This window comes from Stomoxys calcitrans, chromosome 5 (assembly GCF_963082655.1).
Source record: "Stomoxys calcitrans chromosome 5, idStoCalc2.1, whole genome shotgun sequence".
In the NCBI taxonomy this organism is placed as follows: Eukaryota; Metazoa; Arthropoda; class Insecta; order Diptera; family Muscidae; genus Stomoxys; species Stomoxys calcitrans.
Genome location: NC_081556.1, coordinates 50,540,454 through 50,555,666, shown reverse-complemented (window position 1 = coordinate 50,555,666; position 15,213 = coordinate 50,540,454). Strand labels below are relative to the sequence as shown.

Sequence of the window (15,213 nt, the reverse complement as noted above, 5' to 3'; positions counted from 1 at the left end):
CTTCTGTCACCTCCTACTACTACTGCAACGTTAACATCTACATTTACCACTTAAAAGAGGTGTCATACAAAATTAAAATAAACATGACTAATGTTGTAGAGTCATCGTTACAAAGGTAGCATTATGTCTAGCATAAGCCCTCATAGTCAGACTAAAGGTTCTAGTATATGCTCGCTCGCTTGCTCTCTGCAACTGAATGCAGATATAGGTGAGACCATAAAGAATATATATTGCTGTGCCGCATTTAACATGAAATGATGGAACTACGAAATAAATGAGAAGCCTTTGACAAAGAAAGCACAAAATAGGGGTGAAGAGGAGCATGAAGAAGAGGTTGGAAAAACGTAAGCCAGATTCCTTTTAAGTCAAACTCAAGAGGGAAAAATGAATAAACTGTATGAACGTGTTGAGGATTTTTAATTAAGGCTACCTTCCTACTGAACCTTCTTCTCTTTCTTCATCTTTGGCTTTGCATGTAGCTTCTAGGCCACAGTGTTGTTTGTTTGGCTTTAATTTCTTCGTTTTTGTTGATTTTTTTTTTCTTAGTCGTTGGTATTTCTTCAAATATTTAAATTGAAAACATGAATGTCTTCTAAAAATGGTAAATAACTTATTACCATTTTCGATAGTACAAAGACACCAAAGATTCCTTTCCTTTTCAAGTCCCCACGGAGATTGTTGACTGAAGATATCATTCTGTTTGGAGTGTTTTCATTTTTGGGGCTAAAGAATTAAAGTTTAAATACGTTGAAATATGTCATACAACTCCAAATGGTTGTTGGGACAAACACCTCTCACAAAGTGAGTCATATCAAATTTTAGTCTTTTTTATCTTGCTAAAGGTGGCACCCAAAATAATGTTAATTGAAGATAAGAGATTTTTATTTGTTGTCTTTTTTGGAGGAGAGGAAGAAAAGAGGGAGTTCATCCAAAATGTGTTTGACAAACAAGTTTCTTAAGTTCTTTGAAAAAAGGAATAGACAGATGTTTATAAAATTTTTTAAGAATACTGACTATGTGGGGTAGAGTTTTATAATATAAATTGAATATGAGGCTATGAGAAACTTTAAGCCTTAAATAAATTTAAATCTTATGAGTTCAAGCAATGCAGTTGGAGGAGTCTATGCGGCATTTATATCCAAATTTTATAATTTTAAGAAGTCCTCATCCTCATCGAAACTAAATTTTGCTTTAAATTGAAATGTAGAAATTCAACCAAAATCGTTACATACTGTAGAAGTCGAAGGAAAATCGTATTGCATATTTTTGAGAAGACCGGTTGATAGGAAAAGCCCTAAAAGTGAAAATCGAAAGATACATGTACATGAGGGTTATATCTAAATCTGAACAGATTTCTATGAAATTCAGAAGAGTTATAAGAGATACCTTCGTGCCAAATTTCGTGATGATAGGTTAACAAATCACCAAAATATATCAGTATTAATTAAAATGGGACAAAAATATATATGGTACCTGCATCTGAATCTGAACCGATTTCTATGAAATTCAACAGCAATAAAGGAAGTCATAAGGGAAGCCTTTGTACGAAAATTCATGTGAATCGGTTAGCAAATGAATACGTTATTGCAATATAAGCACAAATCGGACGAACATATGGAAGCTATATCCAAATGTGAACCGATTTCGACCTAAATCAGCACGTTTTGTGATAGTTACAGGAGATAGCGTAGTGCCAAGTTTTTTTATTTTATGTATTGATTTATTTCATTTATTTATTTTCTTCCTAATACAAGAAGAATTATATCTTAACTAGAATCATTGCTGTTATTTACACAATTCTAGTACAGAAATAAAAATCTGCTTGTCACGTACTTATCGTATGGCATGTTATATATCTTGTTTGCATATGCTGAAACTTTGTCATATCTTTGGAGTCCATAGATATATCTAGCGATGTTATTAAACGTAATACTGAGCTCTGTTGAGTAGTTGTTAATTACAACTAGCAACAATTTCAGAGCAGTAACATACTTATTTTGAGAGCTTTGCAAGAGCGTGAGTTCCATAGATTTCGGAGCTTGGCTTTTATCTTTCCACAAGCCGCATTTAAATGATCAGTCCAACTCAGATATTGTTTAAAAATTACCCCAAGAGTTTTCACTTTGCCAACAATTTAAGTTTTGGAGTTTCCGATATATAAGTTAATGTCATAAGTCGCAGGTCTTCTCTTATGAATGCAAATTGGCTTCGATTTATTTGTGTTTAGTGTAAGGCCGTTGCCCGTAGGCCACTGTAAAATTTTTGTCAAATCTTGGTTGACGAATACAATACAGTCATCTAAAGTATCTTCGGGTGCGGAAGTGTAAATTTGTACACCGTCAGCATATATTCTAATATTGCAGTGCTGGATAGCATCTGGTAGATCATTAATGTACATTGCAAATAGGAGAGGTTCTAAAAAATCTTATTTTTCAATTTCAGTTCAATTTCATTTCTGTTGGGACTTGCAATCAGCAAATCATCGACACATAGAAGTAAATGTGATGATCGAATGTTGATCAGGGTTTGATCAAACGAATCCAATTTTTAATAGAAATGTATTAATTTTTTTATTTCAACAGCATTTTAAACTGTATAAGGATTTATTAAGTTGTAAACTTCATTACCATTAAAATAAATTCCTTCAGGTGCTACCATCTCTTCTTTTTTGTTCCTTTAGATATTCTTGCAGAAATGTAGTTTTTGCATCCATTTGATGAAAATGGTATCCGCGTTGAACTTCAACTGCTAAAAGTATTCTATTGTTGTAAGCTTAATCACAGTTGCAAACATTTCTTCATAATCTATACGATATTTTTGTAAGAAACCTTTTGCTGCTTACCTCGCTTTGTACCTTAAAACATAACCGTGTAAAAAGAGATGAACTCTCTTTACGCGGAAGACCCACTTTGACTTTTGAGGTTTTATATTATTAGGCTGTTTGACTATGGACCAAACATTGTTGAAGTCCATTCTTCAGCCAATCATTCCTGTCTGGCCTCTTTAAAATATCCACGTATGTATCTGGAAGTTCGCCGTCAATATTTGTTCCTTTAAATATTTTTGCAGAAATGTAGTTTTTACATCCATAAGATGAAAATGGTATCCGCGTTGAACTGCAAGTGCTAAAAGTATTCTATTGTTGTAAGTTTAGCCACAGGTGCAAATGTTTCTTCATAATCTATACCAAAATTTTGTACGAAACCTTTTGCTGCTTTGTACCTTAAAATATGACCGTGTAAAAAGAGATGAACTCTCTTTACACGGAAGACCCACTTTGACTTTAGAGGTTTTATATTATTAAGCTGTTTGACTATAGACCAAACATTATTGAAGCCCATTCTTCAGCCAATCATTCCTGTCTGGCCTCTTTAAAATATCCACGTATGTATCTGGAAGTTGGCCGTCTATATTATCAATTATATCTGCATCATAGGAAGTGAAATAATCTTTAAAAACCTTTGGTATAAGACCCTGGGAACTTCTTCTTAGCGTAGATTCATCGTGTTGCGGATTCAATATACTCATTGTCTGCTATTGTTTCTTATACATTACTACTTTTTTGGTAAATCCGGATTGATCCGTTGAGATCCTTCATCGGCAAGGGCTGCCACCTCAGTGTACAACACACTGCTACAAGAACAACAACTTTTTTGGGTGTCACCATCTGGAAACTATCGTCCACATTTATATTTGTTTTGTCATTTACATCTTCTTTAGAATCATCTAAATTTACAGATATAACATTATCTTCATTATTTTTTTTCGCCACTTCATCCCTCTCTTGCTCATTGCTGCACATTGGATATATATTTAGATTTTTGACAACAGTATTTTGAAAAGAAAATAATTCTTCCTTAAACTTAATTTCACGGGCTGTAATTATTTCTTTAGTTTCAACATTCCAAATTCTGTGACCATTGTTTGTGTAGCCAACCGTTATTCCATTATTTGCTGACTGATAGTAAATTTTCCCTTAAGTATGGTACATAGAGAACATTTTCAAGAATAATATCAGGATTCACTGAATAAGGTTAAGCCAAGCGATCAGCCGATATACTTTTTTTTAATATTTGACAGTACTTGGCATTGAGGATGTCAACTTGTTCTCTTTTTACATTCATTCTTTGTTTACGTTTTCTCCTATATGATGACATTTTCAATCGTCAGATTTGACATCCTTAATGATGTTTATGGGGCCTATCCACTTTATGTTTTTACATGTGACCTAACCTTCTATTAGTGAATCCTGGAATAATATATTGGCCTTTGAAAGTATATATCCAGTATATCACCTATTTCATTTGCAGTCAAACATTTCCCATCTCTGACGATATTATTTGTTAAAGAGGTTTTCATTTTTGTTAGGTTCTATAATCTTTGCTCCGATCATTTGCAATATGGTCATTCGTGTCCGAATCCAAAATAAAGTTCATCTTGTTTGATTCACTGCCATGTGCATTCACCATTAAACATAATAACTCATCTTCGCTCTGATCATCAGAAGTAATATTTTTGGATTTTTTATGGTTACATGCCTCATTTTTCCATAATTGTGACATTTTCATTAAATTTGGCTTATTAGTCTTTCGAGCCACAGAAACAGCACCTGATTTTTCACTATTAGTATCTCCATTTCGTATTTTCTCTTCCGCAAGCAGACACTGCTTTTCTGCTCACAATGTTAATAAGTCTTCTTTCTAAGCCATTATTAAAGCGTCATTACTTTCAGGAAAACTTTCAAAAAGTTGCGACACCAAGTCACATGTATCTAACTTAGCTTGTCGGTTAGCATGTCGGCCTATGACGCTGAACGGTTGGGTTTGAATCCTGGCCATGTAAAACTTCTTTCCAAAGAGATGTCGCATTGCGGTACGCCGTTCGAACTCGGCCATAAAAAGGAGGCCCCTTATCATTGAGCTTAAACATGAATCGGATTGCAGTCATTGATATGTGAGAAGTTTGCTCCTGTTCCTTAGTGGAATGTTCATGGGCAAAATTTGCATTTACAAGACTATCGAATTCCAGAAAATGGTCATCTTTGTATACTACGATAACTTTAATTATACCAACTGCTTCTTCAATATTGTCTGTTTTGTGGATGATTTCAACGTGAATACATTCTTCAAGGCATTCCACATTTGCATTGCATAACATAGTCCAGGCAATCATCAGAAATGCAGCTTACTATAATGCATTTTGATTTCTTATCCTTTTCTTGATACTTAATCTTCTTCAAATCCAATTCAATTACTTCCAAAACGTTAACGGCATACAAATACATTTCTACCAGAAAACTCCAGTTTTAGTAATTGGTTCCATTAAATTGAACTATTTCATGAGAAATTTTCTTTTTTTGGTCGCCCATAACCTCTTGTTAATTTGATATATTTTGATAACGACTACAAACGGAAATACAATTGAGAATAGTAAAACAAGATGTAACCTTCAAACTAAACCTTACCCGCTTTATAAGAACATATACTACCAGTTATAACAGTTATCTATATATTATAAGTTTTTTAATCCGAAAGCCGAAAGGCATCTTCCTTTTTCATCGTTGGCTAAATGTTGTGTATTGATTTAATTTTATAAAAGGATTTTTCACAATGTTTAGATGAACATTGTGAGGTCTTTGTTCAGTATATATCGCATGCCTCTGATTCAAGGTTCATCTTACGAAATTTTTCTAAAATTTCTATTCGTTCTTTGTTCAAACTAAGAAACATTTCTTTGTTCTCGATATGGCAAGATTTGCTTTTGTTTCGAAAAACACAAACATTTTAAATCCTTCTCTGCTGTTCTTCCCTTTGGCCACCAACAAGCCATTCCTTTTCCCCCCATCCCAAAGATTTTACAACAACAATTTGTATATTATTCATCAGATTTATGTACAAGTATTTATTACCATAAGACTTGCATCATGGCAGCCTAACCTGTAATGTGTGGCTTGCTAGGTAGTTTGTATGTGTGCCGTGGCAATTGTTAAAGAGAATAAGAAGAACAAAAAACCCCCAACAATGTAAAACCGCTCCATAATATTTGTTTCTATGCTCATCTCGCCCTGAACAAGGAGGCCAGCTAGCCTGTATACATATATCCTTTTATGTTCCCTGCTTGCTGGCTATACATTCGTTTGCTAAGCACATAGTACTTTTTAGGCCGTGCGGCTCAAACGTTCATACTCATACCAGGTATTCTTTGCATTATGTTACCCTTAATTATTCAGTATGTGTGTATACTCTACAGGCATGCATATATACTTTGTTCACTTCCTTTACTCTCCCTCTTCAGCGATGTATTATCCGTAAAACGTGCTGCTGTAGCTGCAAAATGGATCACTAATTACTTGAAATGGAAAATATGCGGTATAAGGGATAGTGGATTAAAGTGTGAAGAGGTAGACATTTAGAGAAAAATTAAAATTTGAAAGAATTGGAACAGTCAGATAATGATTGTCAATGACAATTGACAGCTAAAAAAGGCAACACCACTAACCGAAACTACCAAAAGAAAATAGCATCATATTAATTTTAAAGAATCGAAAGCGAAAATTTGTTTTCATTTTGTTAATTTTCTACTCTAAACATGCATTCCATTTGAAATGACGTAGAAGATTAATCTTATTCCAAATATTGGACTTTAGCAACTCTGTTTACGATTTAGTCGCATTCGTCAACCATTAATTAGTTGATTGCTTACTTGCTTACAATTGCAAGTGTCACATTCAGGACCGTACTGAGAAGGTTCACAGATGTTGGGCACTATGTAGATGGGCCGTAGGTTCGAAATGGGCCTGAATCCTAGGATAGTCCACTGGCTCTACAGGAGCGTGATTAGACCAATTCTTACTTACGCCTTAGTAGTTTTGTGGACTGCTATGGAGAAAAAGGTGCAACATAAGAACCATACAACAGGTTCAGAGAACATGTTGTCTTGGCATAGGCGGAGCGATGAGGACCACGCCCACTAGGGCACTGAAGACTATTCTAGATATCCGATCCATTGACATACAGATTAAGTGTGAGGCAGCCACTGCGGCTATGAGACTTAAGGCGATGGGAGAATGGATTGAGGATGGGAGCAGCTCATACCATCGCGGTATAATCGAAGAAGAGTTTTTCGATCGGATACCTGAGATGAACCTTGAAGTGGAGTGCAAGGCACTGCTGCCATCTGCACAGTCTTGGATTGACGGAACCCTAGTATTGCCATATGGAAGACCATGTTACACGGATGAATCAAAGCTAGATAACAGAGTGGGCCTGGGGGTTTACACTGAGAACCCAGGGTCTGAGATCTGTTTTAGACTGTCCGACCATAATACGGTCCTGCAGGTGGAGATCCGGGCGATCACGGAATGCGTGAGGTAGTGTGGTGCTAACGCGAGGACGTCGAGTGTGAACATCATTACCGACAGTAAAATTGCCATAACGACAATAACAACCAGGTCGGTAAGGTCACGAACAGTCTTGCAGTGTAAGAAGGAGTTTAACGCCTTCTCTGTGGATGTCAAAAACCGCATCGTTTGGGTCCTGGGCCATAACGGAGTAGGGGGAAATGAAAGGGCAGACGATTTGGCAGTGAAGGCCAGAGGACTGCCGTCAATAAACTTGGTTAACCCGAAGCCTTTCGGGTCGACGCAGACCGAGTTAAGGGAGTTGGCGACGAATGCGCATGCAACATTGTGAAACAGCGAAACGGTCCGTAGGAAGGCGAAAATCCTATGGGGGGATCCAGATCGTGAAAGACGAGGCTATTACTGAAAGGAAGTAAAGAGGAGGTCAGTAAAGCTCTAGGTGTCATAACGGGACACATTGGACTACGAGCTCACTTATGTAAAATCGGTGCGGCAAGTGTTAGCTTGTGTAGGGAATGCGGGGAAGATGATGAGACGTTGGAGCATTTCCTTTGTCATTGCCCGGCTTTCGCGTCCTACAGATACCGGTACTTATGTGGAGACACTATATCAGACATGAGCCAACTTAGGGGAGTGGTATTGAAAACAATTAAGGATTTTGTAAGTAGCACGGAATTCCTAACATAAAGTTTTCTTTTTAAAGGTTACTTTATAGTTTTAAGAGCGCACAACAACCGATTACTGGCTTATGTGTATGTCCATAGTGGCATGGGGTGGATTAATATCTGCACTGTCTTTTTAATTTAGCTCAATTTTGGTATACTCTTTCCAACATTTCAGCCGGTATCTCATGGATAAATGCTCCAATGTTGTCTTCCAATATAGTCTTCCAATGCGGGCTTATCTGTATAGACATGAACTTTAACGTAAACCCACAAAAAATAGTCTAAAGGCGTTAAATTGCACGATCTAGATGGCCAATTGACCAGTCCCGAACGTGAAATATAAAACGAACTGGTCTCTCAATAAGTCCAATGTTACGTGTGCTGTGTGGCATGTGGCACCGTCTTGTTGAAACCACATGTCATGCAAGTCAAGCTTTTGCATTTTGGGCAAAAAAAGTTGGATATCATCGCACGATAGCGCACATGCATAGTTCCGTTACGATTCGCATCATCTTTGAAGAAGTACGGTCCAATGATGACACCAGCCCCTAAACCGCACCAAACTGTGACTTTTTGGGTACATTGGTAGCTCTTGCAATGCTTCTGGCTGATCTTCACACCAAAATCTACAATTCTGCTTATTTACATACTCATTGAGCCAAAAATAAGAAAAAAAATAAGCAAAAATGCATGCGCGAAGAACTGTCTTAACAGAGCACACATTTTGATAATAAAATTCAATAATTTGCAAGCGTTGTTCGTTTATAAGACGATTCATGTCTAAATTATAAACCAAACTCAAGATGTTTGACAGTGAAACAAAACTCGAAATGTGTGGGGCTGTTTAATCCAGTGTTGCCAAAATAATAATAGCTAAAAAATCAGCGGGCGGTTAATATGTTTCAGTCTTAGAGGTCGACCGGACCGCATGGCATATAGCCTGCTATAGTACCGAAGGCAGGACATTGTACCATGGATCTTTTTTTGGGGCCTGTGATTTGTTTAGCAATGTACAGTCTGCACATTTTGGGTAAGTTAGGGTGGTTTTCATTTCCAAGGCGGGAAAACTGAAGCACTGGCTAAGGTCTGAAGGCAAATCTGTCCCTCGTCTTTGTTTTTATTTATTTATTCATTAAATTACATTTAAAATTGTAGTTTATTATTGTAGCTATGGCATGTCTCTCTGGCATCTTCTGTACCCATCGCCAGTAAGCAGTTTCCAACGTTTTTACAATAAGGGTCTATCGGTTTGATGGAATGTGCAGGTTATCGCTGTGGTGCTGATATAGGGAAGAGTGCTAAGAGGGTGGCCTTGAATGCGAAACTTGATCTGAGATCTCTGCACTTATACGTGAAATGCGCAGCAATGAGGACTTCCCTTTGACTAAGGCAGTCAGGAACATCGGATTTCGGGCATCTGTGTATTCTGTGGCCGCTGGCGTGAAACGAGAGATGAAGGTTTGAGCTGGAAGGCGCCCGGCCCTTCACGGATCCCACTGTTTACACATATCCAGGCTAGTTGGGAGGTCTGAATCAGTCAGGGTTTCGACTGATTCAGACCATACTCTGCACGTATATTGGAGGTCATAGGAGAAGCCACTGTGCATTTCAGCAAAATCGAATAAGAATTACGTCCTCCAAAGACTCAAGAAGTATTATCGGGATATCAGTTTATATGGGAGTTATATCCGGTTTTGCATCGATTCGGACCATACTTCACACATTTGTTGAATGGCATAGAAAAATCGGATAAGGAGTGCAGCCTCTAGAGGCTCAAGAAGTATAATCGGGATAACGGTTTATATTGGATCCATATCTAAACATCGACTGATATGACCAAAACATGGACCGATATGACCAATCCCATCCGACCTACACTAATAGAAAGTAGCTGTGCAAAATTTCAAGCGCCCCTCTACTCTTTCGAGAGTTAGCGTTCTTTCGACAGACAGACAGACTTGGCTAAATCGACTCAGAATGTTAAGACGTATACTTTGTTGGGTATCAGATCAATTGTTCGAGGTGTTACAAATATAATGGCGAAATTTATATACAACCATCCTATAGTGGAAGGTATAAAAAGTAAAAGCGCGCTAAGAATTGTCATGGCTGTTAGAAATCATAAGAAAATACCACTCAAAATTCCAGCAAAATTGGATAATATATGCTCGATCTGTTTATATGGAAGCTATATCAGCTAATGGACTGATTTGAACTACACTAAGCACAGTATTTGAAGGTCATAACACAGCTATCTGTGCATAATTTCAGTCAAATCTGGTAATAATTACGGTTTATATGACAGCTATATCGGTTTATATGGCAGCTATATCAGGTTATGAATCGATTCTCCCGGCACGGTATAACTGTGAGTACCACACAGGCTGGAACATTGAGGAGAATGCTCCATATGGAGTACCTCAACGGCAGTCGCGGACAATCAGCGGTTTCGAGCGGAGAGTCTTAATGAGAGTCCGGAAGAAACCGGCTCTTGCACAAATACTGAGTGCTTATGATGCGAGTTATTGACGTCTTTAAATATCCAATGGTCACCTTGTTCCCAAGGCGATCGGTCCTTTGGACCGGAACAAGCTTGCTCACCTTCAGGAGCTTCACGAGCATCACCACCTCCACATGAAAATGTGGCTACAACAACAACAACATGAACCAATTCTGATCATACCAGGAGCAGTTTTTGGAAGACATTACAAGACGCCACATTCAAGAATTGCACCAAATCGGATACGAATTTTACCCTTTAGAGGCTCAAAAATTCTAATCGGGAGATTGGTTTACATGGGAGCTATATCTGGTTATGAACCAATTTGGACGATATATGGGGCAGTGGTTGGAAATAATCACAATCAACTAACTTAATTTCCCTAGTGTAATGCCAACATTACGTCAAACGAACGAAGCCACACGTAGTGCTTCGGTTTTTTTAATGTGAAAATGTGTTTTTGTGCCCGTCTTTTATGTGGTCAGTAGAGCTGGCAAAATATCGATGGTACTATCGATATTTTATTTTTTGTCTGAATATCGTTTGATATTTTCCCTATCGACAAAGTTAAATTTTTTGCAAAATTTAACAAAAAAAGCTATCCGACACCGAATGTATCCATTAAGTAACATTGCGCCTATAGATGACGCAATTTTCATCCCATTGGGCTAAAATTTTGTACAATGATTTCTCTAATGGCATCCAACTGGCTTATTAAATTTGGTTTTCGGTCTGTGCATTGATATTGCTTCTATATAAATTGAAGCAATATCAATGCACAAACCTGACATTTTAACAGAGCTATGTTAAGTGATTAACAGAGCATTGTTAACTAATTTTCTTTTATATTTTAAATAAAAAAATAATTTTTAGAATTTTCTCAACTAATATTTTGTAAAATCACTTGCTAAAGAATTTATATACAACTGGCCACCAAAGGGGGAACGAGGTGGATTGCGAATCGGCAGGTTTAGATCGTGGATGGATTCTGCGATTTCTTCTACGATCTGACCTCTTATTGACTTTTACTATGACTTCTAGTATGGATGGTAGTCATTAACCCCCACCCTTGGACCTATTCCTACAGGTTTTCAATGCAATTGAAAATTGAACTTTATATTTAATAACAAAGTTGCTGATCTTTCTAAATTTACATTTTCTTTAACCATATACCTTTCCATTCAACAAATGATTGATTATGCACTTAATTATACCTCCTCTTATAGGTTTGAAAACCTTTTCCGCTCCAATACCTTTCAATATCTAAGGAAGTGTTAGATTGATGACATATAAGGTGGAACTCTATACAAACATGGTAATCAGACCAATAAGCCGATCACGTGCTTAACAAACAACCAACAAGCAGACAGGCGGGCAGGTTTGGGCTTCCATAAAACTGTATCAGTTGAAATATTTCATTGTACACGCAATCTGCTCAAATGTCACAGAACACCCAAAAACTTTTTTTTGGGCAATTGAGTTGTTTGAGTCTAAGCTAAAGTTTCTAAAATTCTAAGCGTATTTAATTGTTTCTTAATTAGTAGAGTATATCCGTCGTCGCCAGTCATACGTTAACCGAAATGGCCAGTTCAATATTTTACTGTAGAAGTGAACAGCCATTCTGAATTGGAAGGGGTGGGTGGGACAGCAGGAAATTTACTTTCATTATCCAAAATAGGGTGGGTGTTTATGAAAAGGTGACCGCACACGAGGTGTTGGTTATTGTCTCCCAAAGAACATGCAAGAATTGAACAGCTTTAGCACTAGAATGCCCTAACATAAGAAGGGGTGGCTTTATTGGACCAAAACATAGCACATGTGCCCTTGGTTGGGTGCCAGTGGATAATTTTTACGTTTTTTTTTCCATAAAAAATTACTTTAGATTCATGATTATAAAGAAATTTGGCAACAATGTATGAAAGTGATCAAACTATTACAAGTAAGTAAAAACCAAAACGAATGTTAACAAGTAAAAGCGTGCCGGGCCGAATCTTATATACCCTCCACCATGGATTTGCCATGCTATTGGGCCCATATTAGGTTATGGACCGATTCGGACCATACTTGGTTTGAATGTTGAAGAACATGATAGAAGTTTTTGTGCAAACTATTAGCCAATTCGAAAATAGATAAGAATTGCTATGCTGTTAAAGCTATATCAGGTTATGGAACAATTCCGACCATACTGGTGGGAACCAGTATTCGCTTAAGCAGGAATAGCTCAGATTTCTAACAGTGTCTGGTTCTTATCGTGACTTGTTGTAGTCTTCGTTGCGCTTTGTCGCTGGTTTATGCCTTGATGGCAGCTTTTATATCGTCTTCAAATCTGACCAAAAATGTTTGTTTGTTTGTCTTTACTAGAATCACAATCCTCGGTATACCATTGTTGCCGACGCTCGAGAAGTCGGTTCCAATTATGGAACCTTGGGCAGCATACGAACTTGCTTTATATTTTTCCGTACTCTCGGTAAATATGTAGAGAACTGCCACGTGCTACAGGTAGCTTTGCCTGAAACTCATCAAATACTCCCGCATTCTTAAGTTGTTCTTGGTTTACCTGTTGGTTTGCCTCTACCTTAACGATGTCTTGTAGGGCCATTTTGTCCATATTATGATAATGATATGATTTTCTGAAGCATTTCTGGCTGTCTGAGGGTCAAAATTTTGATGGCTTAGACTGGCCATAATTTTGAATGCTAAGTGCTGCAAGTTTAAGTTCTTTGAGAGTGAATGGGAGACTTATGGCGACAATTCTAATGTCTTCATCGTCTACTCTATTTTTATTAAACATACTGTAATTCTTCTTTGTTATAACATTAGAAATTTGTTATATGTTCTTAGTTCTAGTTATTAATTTACTTCAACCAATTAAGGTATTTAATAAGAATAAAGGTTAGCTTGGGTTAGGTTGGAGAGCAAGCGATTAGCAAACTCGTTTATTAGCCACTTCACTTGGAGACCTTAGGTCCATTGTGTTCACCCAAGAAAAAAAATAGACAGAAATAAGTAAAAGCGTGCTAAGTTCGGCGGGGCCGAATCTTATATACCCTCCAACATGGATCTCATTTGTTGAGATTTTTTCCGGTATATCTCTTTAGGCAAACAAAGGATTAAAGAAAATAATGACCATAATATTGGAGCTATGTCAAGTTATAGCCGGATTAGAACCATAATTGAATTGAATGTTGGAGACCATAGTAGAAGTCATTGTATTAAATTTCAGCCAATTCGTGCCCTTTAGGGGCTCAAGAAGTAAAATAGAGTGATCGGTTTATATGTGAGCTGTATCAGGCTATGAACCGATTTGAACCTTATTTGACACAGTTGTTGAAGGTAAGGTAAAAAATACTTCATGCAAAATTTCAGCCAAATCGGATAGGAATTGCGCCCTCTAGAAGCTCAAGAAGTCAAGTCCCTAGATATGTTTATATGTCAGCTATATCAGGTTACGAACCGATTTGAACCATACTTGGCACAGTTGTTGAATATCATAACAAAATACTTTGTGCAAAAATTCATTCAAATCGGATAAGAATTGCGCCCTCTAGAGGCTCAAGAATTCAGGACCCAAGATCTGTTTATATGATAGCTATATGAGGTTATGGCCCGATTTGATCCATTCTTGGCACAGTTGTTAGATATCATAACAAAACCCGTCGTGCGAAATTCCAATCGGATAAGAATTGCGCACTCTATCTATCCATGATCGGATAATATGGCAGCGATTTAAACCAGACTTAGCACAGTTGTTGGAAGTGATACCAAAACATCACGTGCAAAATTTCAGTCAAATCGGAACAGAATTGCGCTCTCTAGAGACTCAAGAAGTCAAGACCCAAGATCGGTTTATATGGCAGCTATATCAAAACATGTACAGATATGGCCCATTTACAATCCCAACCGACCTACACTAATAAGAAGTATTTGTGCAAAATTTCAAGCGGCTAGCTATGCTTCTTCGAAAGTTAGCGTGCTTTCGACAGACAGACGGACGGACATGGCTAGATCGACATAAAATGTCACGACCTGAACCTGAAAGCGCAATTCTTATGCGTTAAAATTTTGCATGAGGTGTTTTGATATGACTTTCAAAAACTGTGATGAGTTTGGCGTAAATCGGTACATAACCTGATATAGCTGGCATATAAACCGATCCAGATCCTTGACTCCTTGAGCCTCTAGAAAGAGCAATTCTCATCCGATTTAGCACATATTTTGAACAACGACTTCTCCCATAACCCTCAACATACGTGTGCAATATGGTCGGAAAGGATCTATAGCTTGATACTGCTCCCATATAAACCAATCTCCTGATTTTGCTTCTTGAGACCATATAAGGCGCAATTCTTATCCGAATGGACTGTAATATTACACACTGACTTCTACAATGTACAGCATTCAATTCATTTATGGTCCGAATCGGACTATTACTCGATATTGCTCCAATAGCATAACAGTTCTTATTCATTATTCATTGTTTACCTAAAAAGAGATAGCGTGCAAAGAACTCGACGAATGCGATCCAGGGTGGAGTGTAAATAAGATTCGGCCTGGCCGAACTTAGCACGCTCTTAATTGTTGTACTTAAAACTGTTTGCTGATTTAGCTGACCGAAATGTTTGCTAATACAGCAGCCCTATGTTTGCTGAAGCAGCAGTAATGTCTGCTTTTTCATTTTCAGCAGACAA

General features: G+C 37.4%; 1 protein-coding gene across 22 annotated transcripts in view; it reads left to right on the top strand.

The window, feature by feature from the left end:
• Positions 1–15,213, top strand: part of LOC106095735 (cell adhesion molecule Dscam2) — a 433,819-nt gene that overhangs the window by 58,889 nt on the left and 359,717 nt on the right. The gene's annotated exons all lie outside the window — the stretch shown is intronic.